Source organism: Mastomys coucha, unplaced genomic scaffold, assembly GCF_008632895.1.
Source record: "Mastomys coucha isolate ucsf_1 unplaced genomic scaffold, UCSF_Mcou_1 pScaffold18, whole genome shotgun sequence".
Lineage (NCBI taxonomy): Eukaryota > Metazoa > Chordata > Mammalia > Rodentia > Muridae > Mastomys > Mastomys coucha.
Genome location: NW_022196900.1, coordinates 15,640,518 through 15,650,865, shown reverse-complemented (window position 1 = coordinate 15,650,865; position 10,348 = coordinate 15,640,518).

Sequence of the window (10,348 nt, the reverse complement as noted above, 5' to 3'; positions counted from 1 at the left end):
GATGTGTGGCCTTCCATTAAAGCAGTGGTTCTCAACCTTTCTAACATTGCAACACTTTAATACGGTTCCTTATGTTCAGGTGACCCCAAACCATAAAATTATTTTATTGCTACTTCATAACTGTAATTTTGCTACTATTACAAATCATAATGTAACCATCTAATGTACAGAGTATTTGATATTGACCTTTGGGGGTCATGACCCTCAGGTTGAGAACCATTGCACTTAAGCATTGTGAACCTACCAAGGGTCACATACTTAAGAAAATCAAGTCTCCCTTTCTCAGTAGCTATAAACTGCCAATCCCAAAGTCTTCTTAGTTTGGGTTGAGATGTAGAGCACACCTGTCTTTCCCAGGCTGTGATTCGTCTGTCTTGAGGTTATACAGGTCTTATACATGTTATCCCAGTTCCTATGGGCAGCTGCCTTGGTATGTCCAGAAAACAGTTTCCTTGTAATCATCCATCACCTCTAGATCTTGCACCCTTTCCATTCCCTCATCTAGGTGATTGTCTCTGACTCTTCGGAGCAAAGGCTTTACTATAAATGGCTCACTGAGGGCTGAACACTCATCTCTCTTTGATTGGAGAAAGGCTCCGACATAGAGCCATACTGGATCCTTTTGTTCCTATCTCCTTGAATCTGAGGTTATTTGTATATGCCATCATGCCAAGTTATATCTTTGATTTCTGAAATACTTAATCCCATGGCCTTGCTGACAATGTTAATATTTTTCTAGGGTCATTGCAAGCAAGCACATTATTTCACTTAGATAGGCCCTTACAGGAGTTAGCTTATGGTTATCTTTTCAAATGATAATCTTTAAATATGTACATTAATAAACCCACAAATTTGCAGTCTTAAAGCAGAAGGGATGTGTCTGTGATACAAATAGCTCTGCAGTTACCTGGAGATGTTAATTTTATTTGTAAAACGTCAAGCTCTCAATAGTGACTAATGGTTCAAAGTGAAATTCCGCTTTAGTGAGTTGTTCATTTAATTTTATACTTGCAATTTGAGTAAGACAGAATCTTTGAGAATTCTTACCACAGGATGAGGTCATCACAGCCTTCCTGGAAGTTCTCTGTCTGGTCAAGGGGAATTGAAGGAAGTCATCCCAGAACATGAGTTCTGTGAAGGATGCCTGATAAGAGCCCTTTAGGAGAATCCAGAACGGCCATTTGAACAGAGGATGCACTCAGGCTCAGGGTGATGTCAAATTTAAGCTTGTGAAGAGACGAGAGCAAAGACTTGGCTTTACAGTTTATTTTTTTATTTTTATTTTTATTTTATTTTAATAGGAGTACTTTTTTCTCCCCTTTAGAAGTGGAAGATTTACGGGCTGGAGAGATGGCTCAGTAGTTGAGAAATTTTGCTGCATAAGTACAAGGACCAGGCTTCAGACCCCAGAACTCACATATCAAGCAGGCTGGCTGTAGTTCTATATATACCTGTAACCTTAGCATTAAGTGCTGGTGAGTGGACATTGGAAGATTGCTGGAACTTACTGTTTGCCATTCTAATAAAAAAAATCACAAGCTCTTGGTTTATAGAGAAGGAGCAAGGCAGGGAGTGATAGATGAGTATACTGTTGGCCTCTGCATTTGTCCACAGGTTCACACACCAAAAACATATAAACATATACTTTACAGAGAGAGAGAAAGAGAGAGAGAGAAAGAGAGAGAGAGAGGGAGAGAGAGAGGGAGAGAGAGGGAGAGGGAGGGAGGGAGACAGAGACAAAGAGAGACACAGAGAGACACAGAGACAGAGACAGAGACAGAGAAAAATAGCAGAAAGAAAGAGAAAGAGAGAGAGGTATGTCAAGAATCTCTGATTATGACTCCAACACAGAGATGTGTTATGTTCTAGAATAGTATAACCATTTCTTTTGCACCCATCTTTAACATACACAACAGATAGCCACCCATATTTTCCCTAGAGCATCTCCTCCATGTCTAACATATACCAGAATGGGCAGTGATGGATTCTCAACTAGGGTTCTCATACAACTGAAAATAAATATTCCACTTTGAGGCTTTGATGGGAAGTTGGCTATTGGTATAAAAATGTGAATGAAAGGCAAATGACATCAGCATCCTTAATGAGCAAGCAGGACTTCTCCTGTGGCAGAGGGTATGGCAGCTATGGCCTTTGTTTAGAGCTCTGTTCAATCATGGCTCATGTGTTTCATCATACATAGGAGAAACTCTACTATCTAACCCATTCATAGCAAAGTGGTAGTAGCAGCAACTGATCTTTTTGGTAAACACATTAGTGCTTGATGCATACTGACTTCTCGGCAAATACCATTATTGTTATTATCATGCTGTCAGTTTTCCTGATGGTAGTGTCATTCCTATATCTTATTGTATGCATGTCTATCACCTCAAGGTATGCTACTCCACTGATTCCTACATGGAAAGGGGATAATATAGAGGTTAGTGGGAAAATGAGATACAAACAAGGCCTGAACAGTGTTGGCTAGGAGATCCAGACAGGTTCAAGTTTAGGGTAGTACACTCAAGAGGTGTAGACATGATCTGACAGCACTGGTATATACTATCACAATATTAATGATGATGGTGGTGGTGGTGATGATGATATTCCATAACTGTTTTAATACATCTTAAGTCCCCAGCATAGTTCAGAAACTGCCTTGAGTGCTGGGAACACAACAGTAAGAAAAAAAAATGCTCAAATTCTTCCTCTCATGGACTCAATAAGGGCAGACTTGTCTGTGTGTCATGGCACACAAAAGTTGGAATGTCAGGGTTATAATTTTACATATGATGGCCAAGGTAGGGCTCTGAGATATTTTAACACAGACCTGAAAAAAAGCATTCCTTGGGAAATGACTATAAGCATGCTTTGTGGTCAAGAAGGTACAGCTGAAGCTAAGGAAGCCAGGGAGAAGGGAAAGAGACCCAGCAGGAGGACAGCAGGTGGGTACGTAGCCTTTTCACTGTAAGGCATCCTGGTTGCCTAACCCTAAGTTACAAAGGACAATGCCGCATACTTGTGTGTGTTTGTTTAACCTGTGGATGCAGTCTTACAGAGAGGTGCAAGCCAGACCAAGTATTGATACATAAGGAAGGAACACGGGGCTGGGAGATAATTGGTTGGTAGAGTGCTTATTTTTCAATGCATGAAGCCCTAGGTTTGATCCCCTGCACTGTACTAAGTGAGTCATAGTGGTACAGTTCTTTAATCTCAAAATGCAGGAGGTAAAGACAGGAGGAACAGAAGTTTAAAGGTACTCTCAGCTGTAGACTAGACTTAAGACCATACTGGGCTACATGAGGCCCTGTCTCAAAATATTATATTAAATAAAATGAGAAATTTGATAATACCAATTAAAATAATGCTGCCGTATTCATCCAGAATTTACATAGATGCTGGGCATCTAAACTCCTGTCTGCACACTTACAGGCTTCATCCACTGAGCCACCGCTGCACCTAAGGTAATTTAAAGTGATGCTGATATTGCTAACCACTAAGCTTGGTCCCAAGAGTAAACAATTGATGATTGAAAAGAAAATGGGGGCAGGGGTGGGGGGGGTGACAATAAAGAATCCTGCCATTGTACCTCATAAAACTGAGAAACGACAAAACCATGAAAACAAAAGTTTCCAGCACAATGAAGATCTTCAGAAATCTCCTCTACCAAGCCCTAGACACAGTTTATTTTCGACTCCTGGTAGTAAATATACTTCCATGCATGCCTCCCTCTTGCAAGCAAGATGTCATGTTTTACTGTTTAGTCCATTTAAAGTGACATGAAACTTTACAACTGGGGCCCATGCTTTGCTGGCTGATGTGGTACTGTGCCAGGCCTTTGACTCTGTGGTTGTTAATTTATATCCATATATCTAATCCTATTAGAGAGGTATTATCACTCCCATTGTGTAGATAATATGACCCAGATAATTTCCCCCCTACATCATAGAATTCTTTCTACTGTCCTTTCCCATGTCTTTACAAAACAAGAAAGGAGAATAGTAGTATGTTGTGGTTAGAATGTGACAATCCACCCCATACACTCATGTAGTTGAATGTTTGGTCCCCAACTGAAGGTGCTGTTTGGAACACTATGAAATCTTTAGGATGAAGAGCTGTGCTGGGGAATGTGGGTCACTGGAGCAGACTTTGAGGTCATATAACTTGGCCCTATTTCCTGTTAGTTCTCTTGACTACAGATACAGCGTGATCATCCACCTTAGGCTCTTATAGCCTTGCTGTGCCTCTTGTAGTAGACTGTATCCTTCAACTCTGAGCCAAAACTCAAACAACTAAAACCCTGAAACTCTTTTCTCTCTCAAGCTGTTTCTTGTCAGGTGTTTGGTCACAGCAATGAGGGAACTATCTAGGACACCTGAATGAGTGCTAGATGATTAGGAATAAGACCTGTACCTGAGACTCAGAGATTATGAACAGTTCCAGGATGCACTGAGTCCTCAAGAGAGTAGATTCCGAGTTCCTAAGGTTATAAGGTAGTTTTATATTGCCTTGAAGTAACTAAAGTGTATGGATTTGTTATGGCTGTTTAACCTTTGAAAATACACATTATAATTGGTCATGGTGGCATACACAATTACAGTTATGTGGTTGGTGAAGGTAGGGGGAGAATGGAGAATCAGGAGGTCATGGTGGATTAGAAGGCACCAGAGCTACCAGAGAACTTGTCTAAAACAAAAAGCAAAAAGGCCTAACAAAATAAAACAATAAAATAAAGTAACGTAACTTATACTTAGGAGTTGTGATGTCTCTATGGATCCTGTTAGTAGCTTTCACTGGTAACAGAACTGCTGGTAACAGAACACAGGCATTCAGAAGGACCATACATGCAGAATCCCAGGAATGAGCTACAAATACTTATTTTCATGCCAAGCCTGACAACAATATGTATGAGCCCGGGGCAGAGCTCAAATCCAAGCTCTCAGAAGCTCAGGAACCTTGCCTTTGTGATCTCTTGTATTTTGCATGTACCTTCTTCATTCACTGGTTTGTTGCTGGGGTTCTAGCTCAGTGGTTAGAGGGATGATCTAGCAAACCAGGGGCCTGGGTTTGATCCCTAGCATCACCTAAAATGGGGTCATGGTAGCACACTCAAGCGTATTGATTTCTTCATGGAGAGAAGACCAGATGTCAAACTTTCAGCTTCCAAACTGGAGAAGTTATTTGACAAAAGTTGCTCACTCCCATTCATGGTAGGGCATGACCCATGTTCTTAGAGAAGGATCACTTTTTGATGATGATGGATTTGTCTAGTTTAGAATTTAATTAATCTTATTTTTGAGGCTGTTTGGATTAAGAGATTGAAGGGATTTCTGGGAACCTCTTTAGACATGGTACGGCCACATATAGTCCTAGCCATTGTTGTGTTTTCCAATGACATTGGGATAGAGCTCTCTGAAAACTGTTCTGTATCCATGTTAGAAACTGGCTGATGATAGGTCAGCCTGAAGATATACTCAATGTTTGGAAGTGCTCTTCTGGTATCTATCTCTTCTGGCTGTCTCCTCCACCTTTCTCATATAGCCCAGGGCTTGAGCTGGTTGAGAATTCCTTTGGGGGAGTATCTGGATTCTTGATCTCTGTTGAGCGAGCACTCGAGAGAGGAGCACATGATGTTCTGGGGTGCTCATATTACCACGTTGATCTGCAGGTTCACACATGGTGATACTGTAGTTCTCACGGACTCAGGCCAGTTCAAAGCAGGTCTACAAGCTTCCAGGTTCAGTACCAGCCACTCACAGAGCCAGCCTTGAACAGGCTTGGCTCTTTTGGTAAGGGTTCCACCATACCAGGAGGTGAGCATGTGATATATTGCTGTCATTGTTATTGTATTCACAGGCCTCATGGGAGCCTATCTGTATTTTTCTCCTAACTTATGTGGTCATGTCCTGGTCTTTGTGTTTCTACAAGAAGATACTCAAGACTGAGTAGCTTTCTAAAGACAGGAATTTACTTATCCTGAGTCTGGGAATTAGAAGTCCAAGATCAAGGTGCCAGCAGAGTTAGTGTTTAACGAGGTCTCCTCTCTGCCAGATTGTGTCATCCTCTAAGGAACCAGGGGGTTCCATGGGTCTCTGGTCCAGCTGGAAATGGCCAAAGTGTTACAGGTCTCAGAAGGGAAGCCTGAGCAGGCCAAGTAGCTGGGGTCCAGGTCTTGACTGCTACTATGCTAGTGCCAATGCCAGTGGCAGGGATGGCGTCAGCAGTGGGTGGCAGTGTGCGACAGTTGGCAGCTGTGATGGGCAGCAGGTAGGTGGTGGCTGTGGTGGCAGCTGCAGGGATGGCAGGGGTGTGTGCCTGGACTGCCAGACAGGTCTAAGGTCCAGCTTCAGGAGAGAAAACTCTTTCTCAAAGTGTTACAGCTCAGTGAAACAGTCACTCTCAGATGCTTTTTGGTACAATAACCTGTGCACTTTATTTCATGTGGTTACAGACTTTATAAACATTGAGGAGTGGGGTGAGATCCAGGGGTAGATGTTTCCCATTGGCTCAGTTTGAGATGCTAGTGATGTTCTATTAGCATGAGGAAGGATTTCAGTTGTTTTCACTATGTGACTGATTGTTATGGTCCTCTCAGTGGGGTGTCATGGTTACATGTTCCAGAGCAGGTAGAGTTTGGCAGTGAGGTAGCCCCATTCCTACCATTCTCAATTCTGAGTTTCATGGGTCTTGGGCTGGCTCAACATCACCAGTTCTTCTGCCTAGTGGCATGGTCCACTTGCCCCACACCTCCTCCTTTTTGTTTTATAAAGGAGAGGTGTCATTGGAATAAATGTCTCATATGTTGGGAATGGTTTGCTATTGGACCAAAATCTGATTGGTTGTGATCTATACAATGCTACTCATTTGCTGTTTTAAAAATTGAATAAGGCAAGGGTGCCAGGAGAATCCAGGGTCCAATGGTTAATATGGGACCAAGGAGGGGAAGAACTCAAGCTACTAAAGCCTTCTGTCTTCCAGTTCCTTTGTATTCTCTGCACTCACTCAGAACCTAATTGGGTTCTGGCCCCATCCCTAGCACTGCCTTTCCTTTCTTGCCTGGCACATGGATGCCCTGAAGGGAAGTGTGGACCTGGGACCCCCCTCTACCACTCTTCCCAACTTCTAATGGTACACCAGCTGTGCCTGGGTACACAAGAGACTGGAATCACTGCAGTCATCCCAGACTCTAGTGTTTTCCATTAGGGGAAAAACGTGGACTTGAGGAACCCCATTATGGATTGTATTCTGCTTCCCCTGAGTGGCGCTACAGGCACCCCAACAGTGAAGCAGACATGCAGCCCAGCAAGATGGAATTTTGAATACTGGAAAGAACAAAAGCTATGGCTTCATAGATTAGAAGGAGGAAGGGATAAAGGGCTCAAAGCTATGTGAAGTCTCTGCAGACAATAGGAAGTGATTGTGTCACAAGGATTCTTCTATGGTTGGTGGAATCCATCGATGAAGAGCACATGAACACAAAGAGCCAACTACATTATCATTTTAACAGGTAAGTAATATAAAAGAGACAATTTGCTCACTTTTTTGTACTAACTCTTAGAAACCTAAATTGGATTTTACATCTGTATCTTGGCATGAACCAGCTTGATAGAAACATGTAGCTAGTAGCTACCTTACTGAATATTGAAGGCCCTGACCTAACACTAGTCAGTGTGGGCATGATTGCACCTGGAAGATCCCAGAGCTTGGGAGGTGGGATTCTCTGTGGATGAGGTCATCTTTGATCAGGAGAGCACTGTCCATCAGCTCAGCCTCTGTCCTTTCTTAGGGAAAGAAATCAACCCACATTAGTTAGAATTTACCTTGAGCCAGGCCCTGTGCTAAGAGCTTCACCAACATTATGTATTCTGTCCTTAGATAGTTTGGAGGTTCTCTTATAACCTCTTAGGAGTAAGAACTTCTGGAAGTTGTCCCAGGACAGATATTGACTAAATGGTAATTGCAGAATTCAAAACATGCACGTTCTCATCCCAACTCTTATCGACTGCCGTGGCTTCTTTCTCTTACCCCTTGGACACGGGCTTGGGTGCCTGCCCTTTTCCTTCTCAACTCCTTTCTTGCAGCCATGACTGTTCCTGCTTACTCAACCTTCTTGGGTGACTCGGCTGTCAAGCTAGGTCCCCCTGATTATGGAGGGAACAGGGAAGGCAGACTTAAGGGGAGCCCTTGCCTTTTCTCTTTTTTAAAAGCTGGTGCTCCAAGACTCTGGCAGACTGGCAGCTAATGAACACTGGACTATGGGAAGCATACCCACAACTGGCTGCTTGGCTAACGGAAGCATATTACACATCTCAGGAGCTTGTCCCGGGTCTCTGGGGACAGGGAGTCTCTCTTGTTAAACAGCTGGTTTAGCACATTGCCTGCCCTGTGAGGGGTGCAGTGGAAAGCCCTTAGGAGGAATCCTCAGGGACTGAAAGGATGTTGGCTATGGATTTTTATTGGTGCAAACACTCCCAGCTGGTCTCATTTTCTCCTGGGATGGAAGAAAGGTTGGAGGGAGGTACCTTGAAGATGTTGAGTTATTGAGTGAGCTCAAGGACCTTCGGAAGCCCTGTGGGCATTCACTGTGACAGAACATTCTTCCATGCTCTAGCAGCATTGATGCCACAGTAGTAAATACAATCCCCATCTTCATTTGCCTCCCCAGAGATGGCAGGAGGCAGAAGTATAGGACAGCCAAGAGACTCTAAAGGCTGGAAGTTTATGCCCTGCACATAACTTCCTGGGATGGGAACAGACTGAGTAGGCTCTGGATCTTTTGAGTTGAGTCACTTAATTCTGAGTTGTAGTTTTTCTACTTCTGGATCCCACTTTACAGGAGTTAATGGGGAGTGGTGAGGGTTAGGGTCAATGAAGGAGTAAATAGGGCAGACACAGTAAAGAGGAAGCAGTAACTCATCAGGACAGAGATTTTGAGAAAAGCTTTAGAGAGAGGTAGTCTAAGGACATGACCAGCAAATGAGGAACTAGATTATAAGGAGCTTATGAGTTACTGATGCGTGCCTCTGGGAGACAAGCTGAAGTTGTTTTCTTCTAAGTGACCGCTTCAGTGCTCACCACGTCGTCATCTTCCTGGATTCTGAACTTGACTCTCTAGACACTCATTTAAGTTAGGTCTCAATTTATGTGCTTGTATCACTCCCATTATGTCCCCATGAGGCATTTGTTGAATTTGGATGATATATTTGTACCGGCTTGAATAGTAGACAGACCCGCACCCCCACAACTCATGTCCATCAGGGAACTCTGAGTGTGATATTTGAATATGGGACTCTGCTAATATAATTAGTGAAGAAAGAGTCATTTTGGATTGGGATGGACTTCATGCCTGGGGTTCTTATAAGAAAGCCATGTGAGGACACAGGATAAGATGTAGACACACAAAGGAAAAAAAATGTCATATAGATAGGAAGACAGAGATTACAGGGATATGACTGTAAGAAACACCAGAGATTGTAGGTAGCCACCATAAGCTAAGGTGAGAGAGAGAGAGACAAAGAGAGAGAGAGACAGAGAGAGAGAGAGAGACAGAGACAGAGAGAGACAGAGACAGAGCGAGACAGAGACAGAAATAGGCAGAGAGAGAGACAGAGAGACAGAGAGACAGAGAGAGGCAGAGACAGAGAGACAGAGACAGAGACAGAGACAGAGACATAGAGAGACACAGAGAGACAGATAGAGACAGAGGGAGACAGAGAGACAGAGAGAGACAGAGACAGAAAGAGGCAGAGAGAGAGACAGAGAGACAGAGAGAGACAGAGAGAGAGAGACAGAGAGAGGCAGACAGAGAGACAGAGAGACAGAGAGACAGAGAGAGACAGAGAGATAGAGAGAGACAGAGAGACACAGAGAGACACAGAGAGAGACAGAGAGAGAGAGGAGAGAGAGAGAGTCCATCAACACCTTATTTTGGACTTGTTTTTAGCCATCTACCTTGTAGTAATTTCTTATGATAGCGTCAGCACATGAACACTGTGAGTATCCTTGTTTCCTTTTGAGACTCTGACTTTCTTTGTCCTTTTTGTGACCTGGTCTTTTTCTTTTGCCAGTAGAGTTTTGAATCCAGAAAAGATACTCAATTTCTACTGTGAAATAGGCAAATGAAGTTCATTTGGCCATTAGGACACAACTGTTGAGGTTGCTCATCACAGCCACTGTGTAAATGGGTGTCCACATCCTTGTCACCATAGCTTCATTGTTGTGTTTGCTTTGTGTAGCATTTTACCTTTGATTTGTATTTGTTTCTTGATTTGTTTATTTTGGTGTGCAGATGGTTGAAGCCAGGGCCTGTTGAATGCTAGGCACAGTCTACTCCCTTAGCTTTTTGACTGTC